The 17,784-nt window shown below is 39.4% G+C and overlaps 1 pseudogene; it reads right to left on the bottom strand.

The window, feature by feature from the left end:
* Positions 1-8,898: 8,898 nt before the first annotated feature.
* Positions 8,899-11,851, bottom strand: LOC123384526 (annotated as a pseudogene).
* Positions 11,852-17,784: the final 5,933 nt, after the last annotated feature.

The following is a 17,784-nucleotide window of genomic DNA, read 5'->3' as shown; positions in this document are numbered from 1 at the left end:
AAGAAATGATATGCTCCCTAAACCATCAGACTAAGGAAACAAGTCAGTAGAAGTTCCTCCTGGCTTCTAGAAATCCAGTGGTGCAGGAATTTCAGGCCAAACCGTTGCCAATAAACTGCACAATGCAGAACATTACTTGGAAGCCGGTGCATGTGCCATTTCTGCTGTCCACGTGTGCAATGAAATAAAAGCTGCTTGCTTTCTTTGCCCTTCCTAATGTTACAGCAAGAATGCCTCTCATTGGTGGAAGGTAAACCAGGACCCTGTTGACATAAGAATCTAGTCAATTCAGTTTCTAGTCTTTTAGCACTTTAAGAGGGGAGATTTAGAACAGGAAGAATGGTGCTGAGCATTTTTACTCCGCTGACAGAAATAGGAGTTATTATGGTCTTTTGCAAAGTGATCATGCACACGATGTAGCAATTTCATAGTCCAGAAATGTCAGTCCAGAAATAAACCGTTTGAAATAAAGTTACGAGTATGTAAAGGGGTATTTGGCAAAAGTGGTTGAATGCTCATTCATTTCCGCTGTTTGCCCTCACAGGCAGACTGCATTTTCCAGCCTCCCTTTGCAATTAGGTAAGGATCTCATGACTGGGTTGTAGCCAATGGAATCTGGGCAGAAGCATACTAAGCCACATCCAGTTTTCCTCATAAATCCTCATCTTCTGGCCAACAGATATATGAAAAATGCTCAAAATTGGTAATCATCAGGGAAATGCAAATCAAAATCACAACGAGATATCACACCTGTCAGAAAGACTAACATCAAAAAGACAATAACAAGTGATGAAGATGTGAAGAAGGAACTCCCACTCACCACTGGTAGGAATATAAACTGGGATGACCACTGTGGAAAACGGTATGGAAATTCCTCAAAAAATTTAAGATAGGAACACCATATAATGCAATAATTCTGGGTATTTACCCACAGAAAATGAAAACATTAATTTGAAAAGATATACGCACCCCTATGTTTATTTCAGCATGATTTACAATAGTCAAAATATGGAAGCAACCCAAGTGTCTGTCAGTAGACAAATGGATAAAGTGTGTGTGTGTGTGTGTGTGTGTGTGTGTGTGTGTGTGTGTGTGTGTGAATATTATGCAGCCATAAAATAGGAGATTGTGCCATTTGTGACAACAATGGATGGTCCTAGAGGGTATTCTGCTAAGTGAAATAAGACTGAAAAAGACAAATATATGATTTCATTCAGATGTGGAACCTAAAAAGCATAACAGATGAATAAACAGCAGAATCAGACCTGTAAATACAAGGAACTATCTGATGGCTGCTAGAGGAGAGGGAAGGTGGTGATGGGCAAAATGGGGGAAGGGGAGTGGAAGATACAGGCTTCTCGTTACAGAATGATTAAGTCACAGGAATAAAAGGCACAACATAAGGAATAGTCAATGAGATCGTATGGTGACAGATGGTAGCTACACTTGTGAAAATGGCGTAGCATACAGACTTGTCAAGTCACTATGTTCGACGCCTGAAACTAATGTAACATTGTGTCAGTACACTGAAATAAAGAATTTTAGTTAAAAAAATCCTTCTCATCTTCCAAGTTCTCTCACATCCTTCCTGCTGGAAATGAAGGACTCTAAGATAGCAAAACCGTAAGATGGATCCCTGAATCACTACTGGAGGCAAATGCCTCGTAATAATAGCCCACCTTGAGTTAGGCAGTGGTGGGAACCAGAAGCCAACTTTTATTGTCATAAGCTGGTGAGATATTTGGGGTGAGTGAGCATAAACTTGAATAACAGAAAATACATGTATAAAGAATTTTCTTGTAGTATTTCCAGTGGCAAAAATGCAAAACAAAGGAAAAAAGTGAATACCTGTCAATAAATGAATGGTTAAATAAATTTGGCCTCCCTATGCTATATGGCATATCATACATCTACTAAGATTTGCTTTTGAGATATTATTAGTACATATTTTTGTGTCATAAAAAATGAATTATTCAAATTCATATGTATTTGAATACTTAGTGGAAAATTACAAACGTACAGAAGGATGTCTACCAGCTTGTATGCATTAGTGGAGAGGGTGTCTGGAGAGGGGGAGAAAGAGCAAGTTAAAAAATTTATTTTGTTTAAGTTTATGGTTCATGATAAATAAGTATGGTTTAAAAAAAAATACTGGAGGGGCACCTGGGTGGTTCAGTCAGTTAAGTGTCCGACTTGGGCTCAGGTCATGCTATCGCGGTTCGTGAGTTTGAGCCCCACGTGGGGCTCTGTGCTGACAGCTCAGAGCCTGGAGCCTGCTTTGGATTCTGTGTCTCCCTCTCTCTGCCCCTTCCCCACTCATGCTGTCTCTCTCAAAAATAAACATTAAAAAAATTTTTTTAAATACTTGAAAACATAAGATTTTTAAAAAAAATGTTTATTTTTGAGAGAGGTGGCGGGGCAGGGCAGAGAGACAAAGAATCCCAAGCAGCCTCCATGCTGTCTGCACAGAGCCTGACGCAGGGCTTGAACTCATGAACTATGAGACTATGACCTGAGCCAAAATCAAGAGTCAGACGCTTAGCCGACTGTGCCACCCAGGTGCCCCAAAAATACAGGAGTTTTAAAAATATTTGTTTTAAATATGCTTTTGAAAAATTCTTATAATTCTTTTTATGGTATAATATTTTCTTATTTTAATTTAACAAATGTGTAGTGTTTAGAATGAGGATTACTTGTGAAGTGCCTCCCCAAACCAGGATAGACAAACCTGAAATACATCAAACACAGGCCTAGCCATGTTTTAGAGACGTTGAGCCCAGTTGGGGCTAACGTCGGCTGGCGCCACGCAGGAAACACCTCTTACACTTTTGTCTCCTCTTCTGATCTTCCATGTTGGTTATTTATGTCTTCTTCACACCGTCAGCATTTTCACAGGTCTCCTGTGTGAATCCACGTTGCTTCTCTGCTAGAGATGCCCAGATCCACAGCCTGCGGCTACCCACCTGGGTACTTAGGTCCCCCCTGCTTGAAGAGTTAGCCAACTGGTCATTCATGCTTACCAGCAGCCCAGAGATACACCCTGTTACCCCGGCTCTAGATAGTAGCATGTTAATGATTCTAGGATTTTGAGAAGCCAAAATCCCCTTTCCATCCCTTTTACTCTCCTATGGTGTACCAACATCATTGTACTCCCAGAAATCAGAGTAGAAACCACCCCCACCCCAGTCTGGGTAAATACAACGTACTTTCCTTTCCAGACTGTGCATAGGGTCTCTCCAAGGCCCACCCACCTGAGTTCAAAATCTTCCACTTCTCCCTCCCCATTTGCAATGTTTAAGGATATGCAGAAGCCCAAAGTGAGGCCCTGCTCACTGTGTAACATTGGTTATGCTATTTTCAATTTAAATTGCATGTTTAATTTTAACTTTTGAATTTAAAAGGCAAGGTTTCTTTCATAGTAGGGTTTTACACTATTTTTTAACGTTTATTTTTTAAGTGTTCATTTATTTTTTTATATATAATTTATTGTCAAATTGGTTTCCATACAACACCCAGTGCTCATCCCAACAGGTGCCCTCAATGCCCATCACCCACTTTCCCCTCTCCCCCATCCCCCATCAACCCTCAGTTTGTTCTCAGTATTTAAGAGTCCCTTATGGTGTGCCTCCTTCCCTCTCTGTAACTTTTTTCCCCCCCTTTCACTCCCCCCTGGTCTTCTGTTAAGTTTCTCAGGATCCACATATGAGTGAAAAAATATGTTATCTTTCTCTGCCTGACATATTTCACTTAGCATTAATACTCTCCAGTTCCATCCACGTTGCTACAAATGGTCAGATTTCATTCTTTCTCATTGCCAAGTAGTATTCCATTGTATATATAAACCACATCTTTATCCGTTCATCAGTTGATGGACATTTAGGCTCTTTCCATAATTTGGCTCTTGTTGAAAGTGCTGCTATCAACATTGGGGTACAAGTGCCCCTATGCATCAGCACTGCTGTAACCCTTGGGTAAATTCCTAGCAGTGCTATTGCTGGGTCATAGGGTAGGTCTATTTTTAATTTTGTGAGGAACCTTCACACCGTTTTCCAGAGTGGCTGCACCAATTTGCATTCCCACCAACAGTGCAAGAGGGTTCCCGTTTCTCCACATCCTCTCCAGCATCTATAGTCTCCTGATTTGTTCATTTTAGCCACTCTGACTGGGGTGAGGTGGTATCTCAGTGTGGTTTTGATTTGTATTTCCCTGATGAGGAGTGACGTTGAGCATCTTTTCATGTTTATACCATTTTCATTACAAATGTCTACTTTTGTTCTTTATGAGTTTATTGAGTTTACTGGGATGCCTGGGAATTAACCACTGTTTGTAATAACATTTCTGTGGAAAAATGTGTTCCAAGTTTCAAACACTTGCTCTTAAATGTATGTAAACTTTTGAGAAAAAGAAAATGTATTCTTAAGTTGGAATATGTATTAATGAACTTTTAGTTTCCAAAAGGGAATTGCCTTGAGTTCAAGCATAAACCCAAGTGTCTTCATATATTCTGCTGTTGACAAGTTAACATAAGTATCAGATTTATGAGGAAAAAAGGTAAAATAGTCATATTTATTTAAAGGAAATGAAACTTCCAACATGCTGCCTTGATTTTAAAAGTGTTTAATCACTTAGAATTTTCAGTCTTTGGTTCCCATTTTCCAGTGTTAACTGCTTGCCGTTTTTTTCCCACTAATCTTTCTTTGGATGTTTTACAGATTCAGTACTTCTTTTCTCCCTTCCTGTACAGCTTATCTGAAAAGTTCCTTCCTGCATGCCTCATCTGAAAAGTTTTGAAATGTCTGGCAGTAATATAAACAGTAAAGGAGTTAGAAAAATACTGAGGAATTTAGGTCATGTTAAAAATACGAGTCAGAAAACAGGGGCGCCTGGGTGGCTCAGTCGGTTAAGCATCTGACTCTTGGTTTCGGCTCAGGTCATGATGTCATGATTTATGGGTTCGAGTCCCACGTCAGGCTCTGTGCAGGCAGTGTAGAGTCTGCTTGGGATTCTCTCTACCTCTCTCTCTCTCTGCCCTTCCCCCACTTGCACTGTCTCTCTCTCTCTCTCTTTCTCAAAATAAATAAACTTAAAAAAAATACGAGTCAGAAAATAGTATAGCTGAGTTTAGTGCAGAGAAATATGTATAAGATACTATCTTGTACAGTGGTTTAGACTGGATTGTAATTTGACTATTAGTTTTCTAGTTTAAAAAAAAAACAACAAAAAACCCTCAACCACTCATTAGAGTCGCTATATAATAAAAGCAAAACATACAGTTCAAGGTAAGCATAATTTAGTCAAAAGAGATCTGAATTTTGCCCTGGGCTCCCACCTAATAGAGGGCACTCTAGAATGTCAGGATGTCATCTTAGATAACATCCTGACAACAGCTGAAAGAGAATTTCTTACCAATGGTTCATAACATTGGTTACACCACTGTAACCAAACTCTTAAGTTACAATTAAAATCAATTGTGTAGATTTCTTGATTTGTAGTGCTTAGGGAATCCCTACATTTTCATTAGTAATGCCTGTAGAAGTCATTTCCTATATTGAGGTATACACAACTAATCATCAAATTGAATGATTCTTGTAAAAGTAGATTAGGGGATTGTGTTGGGAGTCCTCAAGATCATTCTGAGTTTTGGTAATTCCTTAGGAGAACTCCCAGGACTCAGCGTGTAGTTATACTCATGGTTATGATTTATTATAGTGAAAGGATACAGAGCATAACCAGCAAAGAGAAAAGGGACATGGGGCTAAGTAAACCAGATGTAAACTTTCAAGATTCCTTTTCCAGTGGAGTCACACAGGATGAGCTTAATTCTTCAAACAACAAGGTGGGACAAATTGTGGGAAATGTTGCCAATCAGGGAAACTCATTAGAGATTGAACACCCAGGGTTTCTATTGGGGTCTGATCATATTACTCCCTGTCTTGCACATACCTAAATTTCAATCTCTTAGAAGAAAAGCAGAAGATGATCTTGTTTGTACAAACAGTTTAGACACTGAACCACTCATACCAGTTAGTGGTAGGAAGCTTCTTGAAATCCATGTGCCCAGATGCCAACTAAGGGCCAACACTATAAGGAGGATTTTTAATTTTTTAAATGTTTTTATTCTTTATTTTTTGGAGAGAGAAACAGAGCGTGAGTGGGGAAGGGGCAAAGAGAGAGGGAGACACAGAATCTGAAGCAGGCTCCAGGCTCTGAGCTCTCAGCAGAGAGCCTGATGCAGGGCTCAAACTCAAAGATAGTGAGATCATGACCTGAGCCAAAGTCGGAAGCTTAACTGACTATGTGACCCAGGTGTCCCCAAGAAGGATTTTTAAAGTATAAGCAGTTAGGACTGCTATGTTAACTTTTTTTCCACACCCAGATAATTAAACTTATCTAAACACTCTGGAAATAACTTATTATAAAGCTCCTTATATATTTGCCTAAAGAAATAATCTACCTGCTTTAGTGCTAGTTCATTAATTTTATTAGTTCTCAAGTAATGAATGATGCTAGTGTAAATTTAGCCTATATACTCTACTATACTGATTAAGAATTCACTGATCAAGAACTTCGGAACTTAAATATTACGTTTTCGAATTTGAATAAGAAACTTCTTACGTGTGAAATAGGTTAAATGGAATTTTATAATTTCATGTGTCATTCTCAAACAAGTACGCTGATTTTACTAGGGTCTTTATTTGATAAGGGGGTATTCCAGCTGTGGATTTAACCACTATTTCATAGCACAAAGAAATACTAAATATAATGGATTGCATAGCTTGATTAACTTGACTTTGATTTATGTTCTTTTGAATTACAAGTGCCCCTAGAAGAAAGTAGCTATTCGTCTTTGGCTAGTTACTATTTCAGCACATGAGGAACACTGATGAAAGAAAAGCACTTACATGTCTTATTGTATTTCACATTCCTATGCCAGGGGAAAGGGCAAAGGAATATTTAAGATGTGCCTTTTTAAAAAACTGTTACTATCAAGAAAAGAACTGCAGAAGCTTACCATCTATGTTTTCTTCTAGGGGTGTTAGGTTTATGGTTATGGGTCTTAGGTTCAAATCTTTAATCCATTATGAGTTCATTTTTGTGTATGGTGTAAGATTCTGGTCCAGCTTTATTCTTTGTTCATGTGGCTGTCCAGTTTTCCCAGTACCATGTATTGAAGAGATTGTCCCTTTCCCATTTTATATTCTTGCCTCCTTTGTTAATTGACCATATGGATGTGGGTTTATTTCTGGTGTCCCTATTCTGTTCCATTGATCTTCATATCTGTTTTTATGCCAATACCATGCTGTTTTGATTACTATAGCTTTGTAGTAGTTTGAAATCAAGGGGCATGATGTGTTCTTTCTCAAGATTGTTTTGACTGTTCAGGATCTTTTGTGGTTCCATATCAAATTTTAGGATTGTTTGTGTATTTCTGTGAAAAATGCTGTTGGAATTTCGATAAAAATTGCACTGAATCTGTAGATTGCTTTGGTCAGTATTACATTTTAACAATATTAATTATTCTAATCCTTGAGCATGGAATATCTTCCCATTTATTTATGCTTTCTTCAACTTCTTTCATTAATGTCTTACAGTTTTCAATGTATAAGTTTATCACCTCCTTGGTTAAATTTATCCCTAGGTATTTGATTCTTTTTTGAAGAAACTGCAAATGAGATTGTTTTCTTAATTTCTTTTTCTGATAGTTCATTATTAGTGCATAAAAATGCAACAGAGTTTTGTATATTACTTTTGTATCCTGCAATGTTACTGAATTCTTTTATTAGTTCAAATAGTTTTTTGATGGAGTCTTTAGGATTTTCTATGTATAATATCATTTAATCTGCAAATAACAGTTTTACTTCTTTCCTTCCAATTTTTGATGGCTTTCATTTCGATTTCTTGCCTAATTGCTCTGGCAAGGGCTCTCATACTGCCATATTATCTTTATATTATATTAATAGATACATATTAAGCGCTCTGTACAAATAATCTTTGTTTCCTCTCCCCTTCCATCCCCCCCCCCCCCAGCTTTTCTTTTACTGGTAAAATTTTTGGTTTTGCTTGGATGGCTGCTTGTATACTAATACCATTATGTTGTACCCTTAGTAATTTTCTATTATCTACTATGAGAAATAATCAAAATTGGTTGACCACCTTTTCTTCCTTCCTCCTCTTACTCTATCCCAGCATCTGATGTGAAGTAATATCTTCTTATTTTCAGGTAATAACTATAAGGCAGTCAGCTTGCCTGTTCTACTTTTCATATGTTCTCCCCATTTCACACCCCCTCCTCCTATGTTTGATAATTGTACTCTCCACCTCATTAGAGCATATGACCAATAACATATTATACCCTGTCCTTTGTATCCATTATTTTGTCTTAGTTCCATAAGTCAATATATATGTAATGGTTCCCACCAGTCCTGATGTTGATGTCTGTCTAGTCATTTTGGTTGTTGGAAGCTTATTCTCCGGTAGATATCTTAGGAAGGGGCATGGAAACAATATTTCTTTAGTTCACGAATGTTCATAACAATTTGTCTATGGTCTTTATACTTGAATATAAGTTTGCATGGTACAGAACCCTTAGGTCACATTTTCTTGCCTTGAGTGTGTTAAATATGTCACTATCTTTAACCCATAAAGGGTTGAGGTAGAAAGATCTGGCAATTGATATCATTTCTCTTATAAGTGATTGCATTTTTGTTTTTGGGTTTTTTTCCTTGATATAAAAAAATATTTAAAGTTATTCTTTAAAATTCATTAGTGGGGTGTATAAGTCGTTCAGTCAGTTAAGCATCTGACTTGATTTTGGCTCAGGTAATGATCTCATGGTTCATGGGATTGAGCCCCGTGTCAGGCTCTTTGCTGACAGTACAGAGCCTGCTTGGGATTCTCTCTCTCTACCTCTCTGTCTCTGCTCCTCCCCTGCTGGCTCTCTCTCTCTCTCTCTCTCTCTCTCTCTCAAAATAAATAAATAAGCATTTAAAATTCATTCATCTTACTAGAATAATTCTTGATGTCGGCCATTTTGGGGTCAGTTTTTTCAGGCACATGATTTGCTTTTCAATAGATTTTCCAGGTTTCTTTTTGGGTTTTGTTTTTTTTTTTTTTTTTTTTTGGTCAGGAAAAGTTTCTTAGATTATTTTCACATTTGTTCTGTTCTATTGCTGTGGTTCTCTTCTTTGGGTATTTCTGGATATACATATGTAGGAACTTTCTTTGTCTTCTTTATCTGTTACTTTCAAATCCTTTTCACCCTTTCCTTCATTTCTGTTTGATTTTTAGCATTTTTCTTCTCTTATAGTTCTATTTCTGTTAAGATACTATTTGTTGCTTTTATATGCTCTATGTTCCTTCTTGTTTATGCTTTGTTAAGAAATATTTAGTTATGTCCTGAGTTTTTTCATTTTTCTCCTCACATAAACCTGTTTCACATTTACTTATGAGGAAAACTACTAGGCCCAAATAACAGCGAAGCTACTACTGCAATAATGAATGCTTGCCACATGCATTTTAAATCAAAAGAGCAGAGACTTAAAGGTACTTATGTCACCCACTCAGGACCTTGGGCTCTCCAAGCAATAGAAATTTACTAGAGGCCAAGCTGGAGTTTCCAGGCAAGGCTTTTTTTATTTTTTTATTTTTTTTTATTTATTTTTTGGGGGACAGAGAGAGACAGAGCATGAACGGGGGAGGGGCAGAGAGAGAGGGAGACACAGAATCGGAAACAGGCTCCAGGCTCCGAGCCATCAGCCCAGAGTCCAGGCAAGGCTTTTATTAGGGCTTGGGCTCCCCTGCAAGGGACATAGCACAAACAAAAGGGTCCTTCATGCTGCCTCTCCAAACAAAGGCTGAGGCAAGGTTTTAAAGAAACTGATGTGGGAAAGGAGTGACATCTAAGCATGTAGGTACAGCGGACAAAACATGCTTCATCATGTACCACATGTCTCATTAGCGTGTTAAATCCCCACCTCTGGGAGTGATTTTTTGTATTGTAATGAGGGAACAAATAGGTGAAAGGGCAGCACTGGAGTCCACCTTCGTGCAGACTGGTTTGCTTGGGTCTTTGCCAGTCTTCCTAGTAGAATCCCTTCTTTGGGAAGCAGCCTGCTTCTGCGTATCTGCAAACATGCTACTCAACAGGCATAGGGTTTCAGCTGTCCAGGAACACTGGATTTTGTGGTCAGGACTGAGGGGACTCAAGTCTAGTCCCTGGTCTGTCTCACGTAAAATTCTCTGAATTAGATCTCTGGAAGTAGAAAAAGGGCAGAAAACTGGATGAAAGTCATACAACCATTGTCTGATCTCCTCTACCTCATGCTCAGAACCCCTGAAAGTTGCATTACTTCTAGAATTGGAGGCATGTTCCTGTATTTCAAGGGCATCTTTCTCCCCATGTTAATGATTAGAACAAAGGCAATAGCTATGGAAGAGGTATTCCACTAATGAATAGAGAACTATATCAGAACATCAAAAAGGAAGTGACCTAGAAAATCCTGTTTTTTTCAAATATCAGATGCTTTATTATTATAGTTACATGCAGTGGAGAAAGCTCCACCTCCCAAAGGCTTAATCCAAAACCTTTCTGTTGCTATTCATGCCAAACAAGGCTCACCGTATTTCTGGCATCATTCCTGAACCTAAGAGATCCAGCTGGCTTTTTAGGGTATTGGAAACCTTTATTTTGTGACCTCATCATGGATTTCAACACTGCCAGCTATTTAGTCAGACAAGTAGGCCTCTGATCAATTTAGACCTCAGCATCTTTTTCGTGGGATTTTGTCTACAGGGCTAAGTTTTTGCACTTCAGCCGCCTTTAATGGAAGGAGATCCTGATTCCTGCAGCAAACAGTCATTAGAAGCTATAGCAACTGGTATAAACCCTTGACGACCAGTGTTTCCAACACTCAGTGTCTGGTTGTATCTTTTACCACCTTACTGAGCATCTATTTTGCTTTTCTTGGGTCAGTAAGAAGGTCACTTCTGGCTCAGAGGACTTTTAAATTTTCTTGATTCAAGTTGGACATTTAAATTTCCTTCTGCTACACAACCTGCATTTTCCCTTTCATAATATTCTGTAACGTTCAGTCTTTTTGTTTGCACGAGATTGCACCTTTCTAATGTTTTGCATTGCCTTTGCCTCTTTTCCTTTCTCATTGTCTTCCTGTTCAATGAAGGCTATCATGTGCTTAATCTGCTATGACATATCTATATTGCTGAGGGCCATGGCAAAGGCCAAGCTAGCCCAGAGATGAATGGGTTCCAGTTGGTCTTTGAAGGGACAGATGAAAGAAGATTAGCAGAAATCTTGGTTTCCCGCTTTAGAACCCCAGGTTCTTGTTTTGCAGTTTTTGAGTTTTCCTAATGCTAATTTATGTGGGTCTTTTTTTAATGGCTGCTATATTTTCTTAAAATTTTTTAGCTTATTTGGAAATATTAGATTTTACAGTTTCACAATGTGTTTGCATATCTTTCTGAAGAGTTTTCATCATTGTGTGTGTGGGTTTTAGTCTCCTTATTTCTTCTTTTCTCATAATATTTTTTTGCATGAAATTTGGCCACAATTCTTTTCTACTGCTTGTTTGGAAAATGAAATCAGTTTTCCCACACTTTTATAATGGGGGAACTCCAAAAAGATAGATTTTCTAGCATCCCTATTCCAGGAATCCTTCTGTTATTGCAAAGTAAGAAGAAGAAGGAAAAGGAGAAGAGGAAAAAGGAAGATCTCTTTTAGAGATCTGCCTCTCACTGCCTTTTTTTTTTTTTTTTTTGAGGAAAGCAATGGATCACTTAACAAAGGAGAATTACTTTATTTTATTTTAATCTTTATTTTTGAGAAACAGAGAGAAACAGAGCGTGAGCAGGGGAGGGGCAGAGAGAGAGAGAGAGAGAGAGAGAGAGAGAGAGAGGGAGACACAGAATCTGAAGCAGGCTCCAGGCTCTGAGCTATAAGCACAGAGCCCAACGTGGGGCTCGAGCTCATGAACTGGGAGATGGTGACCTGAGCCCAAGTCAGAAGCTTAACTGACTGGACATCTCCAGATGTCCCAAGGAGAATTACTTTAAAATGGAATATCATAATGGGTAGCTGAGAAGGGAGTGGAATTTTAATAAAAGGTACGTACAGAGTTTAGTGATCCAAAACAGATTAATAATTCTACTCTAGAGCTGTAGCCATAACCATAAAAAATATTGCCTCATCTAAATAACCTATTCCACACATATTAGAGCAAATTGACGAGGAAAGTTAGTAACTAATCCAGAAGAAATCCCACTGCTTCCCTGGAGTGTTTTGTTTTTAACTCCTCAGCCATCAGTTTTTATTTCTTTCATCCTGTCCTTCAATCCATATGCTTAAAAATGAATTTTCTAGGCCACCTTTTTCAGTATTTTCTCTTCAGTAATCTCACTGCTAGTTAATCAGCTATTTTGGCCAAGTTTTCTATGAAGCTAAATTTTGAGAACTGATTTAAGATTCCCTAAAATTTGTAAGCAAATGCATTATACACATGTTGTTTATTGGTTAGGTAAGGACTGCAAATTAACATATAGTTTACTGAATCTTCTGTTCCATTTTCATGCTGGGTTATAATATTTATCCTTATATAGATTTGGCAGTTCCTCTGATTGTGTAACAAAACCACTCATCTTATGACTATGTTCTCTTTCAGGGGGCTGTTAGGTTTTCTGTGAATATCCTGATCGGGTTTCCTTTGACGCCATGGGCTAAGATCATAGTGCTGTAGCTTTTGAGCAGGGTCTCTTCTTAGAGAAGTCCTTTCCACCATCAGCCACAGGAAACAGTAGAGGGTTTAAGCCCTTGGGAGGCTAGAGCAGGGGGTTATGGGGAAGTTTCTATGGCCCTTGTAACTCTGCCCAAAGACGACTCAAGTTCTGTGGGAAGGGACTATGTGGACAATGAAGTGGGCCTACCCTACTTCTTATACGTTATGCTCAGTTTGCTCCTTTGAAGGCTGGTGGGTGCCCTGATGGCTGGGTGGGTATCTGGGTAGGCAGGTCTCAGTACCATAATGAACTGTAAGAAATGCCCTCAAGGTGGAACGATGTAACACTTTCTGGGGGAGGGGAGGCAGAACTGTGGAAGGCCATGGGCTCCCAGGAGCCATCATGTTTCAAATCTGGTGGAGCACTATCAGGAAAATAAAGGAGAGAGCAATTATTGAAGTTTGTGGTCTAGAGTTTCAAGTGAGAGAGGAAAAGGTAAAGGTGCCAGATGACCGGATTCAATACCGAGGCCCAGTACCGGGAGTATATGCAGGGCAACCCTTTTCATGATCCACTATATACTGCAGAGGCTGGCAGTTGCTTAAAGGGGCATTCCTCTGAAGCATCTCTCCAGAGCATGAAAGTATTTCACAGGCCTTTTTCATTATTCTCAGTGGTTCCAATATACTTTTATTTCCCTCGGATGATCCCATCTTTCATTTAATAGAGAAAATAGAAGTCATCTGATGGAAATGTTTTTAGTTTATTTTCCAGAGAGAGAATGCACGAGTAGGGGAGAGGGGCCGAGGGAGAGAGAAAATCTTAAGCAGGTTCCACATTCAGTGTGGAGCCCAACACAGGGCTTGATGCCATGACCCTGGGATCATGATCTGAGCCGAAATCAAGAGACACTCAAGAAACTGTTGGAAATTTCTCTAGTTCTTCATACCACATCTACCAAAGGATCTGCATCTCCACTTATTTCCTCTTGTTTGCTTTTCTGATGGAAGAGATATCTTACCTCTTGTCTACAGATAAGCCTTTCACCTGGTTTCTGGATTGAATGCCTCCCTGCTTCTCAAGGGATTTGTCATTTATTTAATAAACACTGAGCACCCAGTCTGTAACAGACATGATGCTCCATCCATTGATCAGCTCCTCTCTCTGTTGTGGATTCAACTTCTCTCAATAGCATTTAACCATGCTCAACGTTCTCTCCCATCGAAAAACCAACTAAACCAAACCAACCGAAAAAGAAAAAAATCCCTCCTTTCACCATGCCCCCTTCTTCAGCGACTACCCTATCTTCTCTTCAAAGCCAAACATCCCTAAAACACCATCCATACTCAGTGTTTTCATGTCTGCATGTCACATTCATTCTGCGATCTACAGCATTTTAGCTTCTGCTGTTATGGCTCTAGTAAGAGGGCTTTTGCTGTGGTCATCAAAAACCAGCCTGTGGCTACACTGAATGGAACCACTTCAGTTCTCACTTGGTCTGATCTGGATGCCACATTTAAATATGTGGACCACTTCTGGGGGTGCCTGGGTGGTGCAGTCGGTTAAGCGTCTGACTTCAGCCAGGTCACCATCTCGTGGTCTGTGAGTTCGAGCCCCGCGTCGGGCTCTGGGCTGATGGCTCGGAGCCTGGAGCCTGTTTCCGATTCTGTGTCTCCCTCTCTCTCTGCCCCTCCCTCGTTCATGCTCTGTCTCTCTCTGTCCCAAAAATAAATAAACGTTGAAAAAAAAATTAAAAAAAAAATAAATATGTGGACCACTTCTTAAACAGGGCGTCCCTGATACCACATTCCCCCTATGTCTCTGGTGCATCCTTCCCAGGCTTTTTGGTCTGTATTTCCTTTAAGTGTTGATGTTCCTCAGGGTTTCCTCGGCAGTCTTGCCTTCTCTTTGTCAGCACACTATGGTTGATGTCATCAGCTCCTGAGACTGTAATTATCATCCAAGTCAAGTAAGAAAGATACTTGACATTGTCTTGACATGAAGCTGCTGGAATCTCAAAGACTGTTTTGTTTAAATAATTCTATAAGGGGAAGGAAAAAATAAATCTGTTAACGAACCCTGATGAACAATCTATTTCATGCCAATTAAATACCAGTGGAGTGACAGAAGAAAGTTACTAGGTTTATAGTAGTATCTTAGTCATCACAATGCTGGGGATATTTTACAACGTAGCTGTGTGGAGTCAACTGTTACAACAATGAAGTTTCAGGCAACATTGATGTGGTGCATTAACACATTATCACAACAAAATGAAAAACAAACTTTGCAGTATTTATTGTCTTGAGTTAATGCTGCATTCCAAAGAAGATGATGATGATCCTTTTGTAATGAAAAAGTAGACTATCACACAAAAAAGGTTCTTTTTGTTGTTCTCAGCAAACTGTCCAGTGATTCATATTTAAATTTTTTTAATGTTCATCCATTTTTTAGAGAGAGAGAGAGAGAGAGAGAGAGAGAGAGAGAGAGAGCGCACAAGCGGGGAAGGGGCAGAGAGAAAGGGAGACATAGAATCTGAAGTAGGCTCCAGGCTCCAACCTGTCCACACCTGACATGAGGCTTGAACTCATGGACCATGAGATCATGACCTAAGCCAAAGTCTGACACCTAACCGGCTGAGCCACCCAGGTGCCTTCAGTAATTCATATTTATAAGGGACAGAACCTGTATATGTACATTGAACATAGCTGCCTTCCCTCCTGGCTACTGCTACATATCCTTAGCGGGTTGGTGATATGTGATTTATAAGTATTATTAAATCTTCACCTTTACCCTAAATCCTGTGCTTATTATTCTGCATTTGTGTATTGGATACATTGCCCTTCTCTTCTTTGCCTTATGCCCTGGAATGTTGTCCTTTATATCACCTGTGCTCCTTGGGCTTGTCCCATGGGAGGTATACCAGCAGGAGATGCAAACCAGGAGGCCAGCAAGGTCAGAGTATTTCTCCTCTGCCCCTTCCCTGCTCAGTGTCATATCTCTAGCAGTAGCTGTGTGGCTCCCCAACTAAAGGCTCCTCTGGGCTGTGCCTCCTGTGAGGTTCCATTGACATTTTTTACTATTGACTTTTTGGTTCTAGGTGTAATAATGGTTTCCCATTGTTGCAAGTCTCTCCATGCCTTGATATTCTGTTTTTTCCATCATATCTGCCCACACCTTTGTTACTCCTTTCATTCACGTCTTAATTTGAACTCACTTTGGGTGATTTTTTTTTCTTTCCAAACACCTGCCTGATAGGATAGTGTTGTATAACTAAACCAGTGCCATGCATTCTCACTTGTGTCAGCCATTTTCTGCTTCTATTAGGATTCTCATTGAATAATGTGATATGGGGTCCCAAGATTTCACCTATACTTCAACCAAGGCTGAAAGCTTGGATTTGTACTTTTGTATTTTTGCTATGTGCTAATGACTCTCAAATTTATATATGTAGCCCAGATCTGTCTCTCAGGGTTCAGAACTGTATGATTTCTCTGCTCGAATATCCTCTGATTTCTCTGCTCTGAAATCCCACAGTTACTTAAAATCCAAATGCCCAATTCCATTGCATCCCCCCAAATGCCCTTTGAACAACTTTCCTGCTGTTCCTGTCTGTGTAAAGTTAGGGGCCCAGAAACCTCTTTACAATCTGAATAGTCATGGTCTCTATGAGTCTAGGCTGGCAATACTTTTGCTAATACAATTCCCTAAAGAACTTTGGGGGCTTTCTATATATCAGATCAAATCCCACTCCATGCTTTAGAAGCCAAAGCCACAGTTGTTTTCAAGACAGTTTTCTCCTTTTAGACTGATTTACTGCTACTTTGGGATCAGGCTTCTGTGGGACTACATCTTTAAGCTTTCAAGAAACCGTTTTGTTTAGCTGATAAAGTACCAATTTAAATTCCCTAGAAGCCTTGGGGCACCTGAGTGGCTCAGCTGGTTAAGCGCCCCACTTCAGCCAGCTCATGATCTCACGGTTTGTGAGTTCAAGCCCCACATGAGGCTCTGTGCTGACAGCTCAGAGCCTGGAGCCTGCTTCAGATTTGGTGTCTCCCTCTCTCTCTGCCCCTCCCCGACTCAGGCTCACTCTCTCAAAAAATGAGTAAACATTCAAAAAAAATTTTTTTTTAATTCCTTAGAAGCCTTTAAAAAGTGTCTTACATCCATACTTTTGATTTGACCTTTATCCTTGGGCTGTGTCTTAATTTGAGAATCTTACTTGCTTGAGAAGCTGTAAATAAGAGATAATTTATATTCCAGACTGGCAGGTTCTAGCCTCTCTGAATCTCTAGATTCTGCTTACAAATTGGCCAGTTCTTTTCTAAGTCCATTTTTTTCTTGAAGCTCCTTATACTTCAGCTAGTATAAACTGGCTGATACTCTCAGTTTTCTGCTTAGAAATCTCTGCTCAGACCCCAAAGTCCATCAAGACACTATCTTTCAAGTTACAGCAGGGAATGCCTGCTACATAACATGAGTCACTATTTTTTAAGCTTCTATAACAGTTTTCTCACCATTTCTCCAGTCTCCAGAAATAATTATTTTGGTATTTTTCCAACCTCCACTAACAGTTTCCTTCCTATGTGCCACCTGGTCCTGGAATCAAAGTCACATATTTTAGAGTTTTGTTATGGCATCCTCCCATGGCCCCATTTCGCTCATCTGCAACCTTCACTGGACAAACACCATGGAGCTGGCAAGTATGTTTCCAATGCCTGGACCACAGTAGGTATCCAATAAATATCACCTATAAGTAAAAAAGTAACTCTTAATAGCTAAAGAGGCTTTTAGGGCATCATTGTAAGTTTTATCAAATCTCTATTAGCATAGAAACTGTTACTCTAGTTCAGCTACTTTCTTCTTTTCTTTTTTTAATGTTTATTTATGTATTTATTTTTGAGAGAAAGAGAGAGAGACAGAGAGAGAAGGAGGGGCAGAGAGAGAGGGAGAGAGAGAGAATCCAAGCAGGCTCCGTGCTGTCAGTGCAGAGCCTGATGCAGGGCTCGAACTCACAACCCATGAGATCACGACCTGTCAGCTAGTTTCTTCTTAACT

Source organism: Felis catus, chromosome A1 (assembly GCF_018350175.1).
Source record: "Felis catus isolate Fca126 chromosome A1, F.catus_Fca126_mat1.0, whole genome shotgun sequence".
Classification (NCBI taxonomy): domain Eukaryota; kingdom Metazoa; phylum Chordata; class Mammalia; order Carnivora; family Felidae; genus Felis; species Felis catus.
The sequence above is the reverse complement of the archived record's forward strand: the minus strand, read 5'-3'. Positions and strand labels throughout refer to the sequence as shown.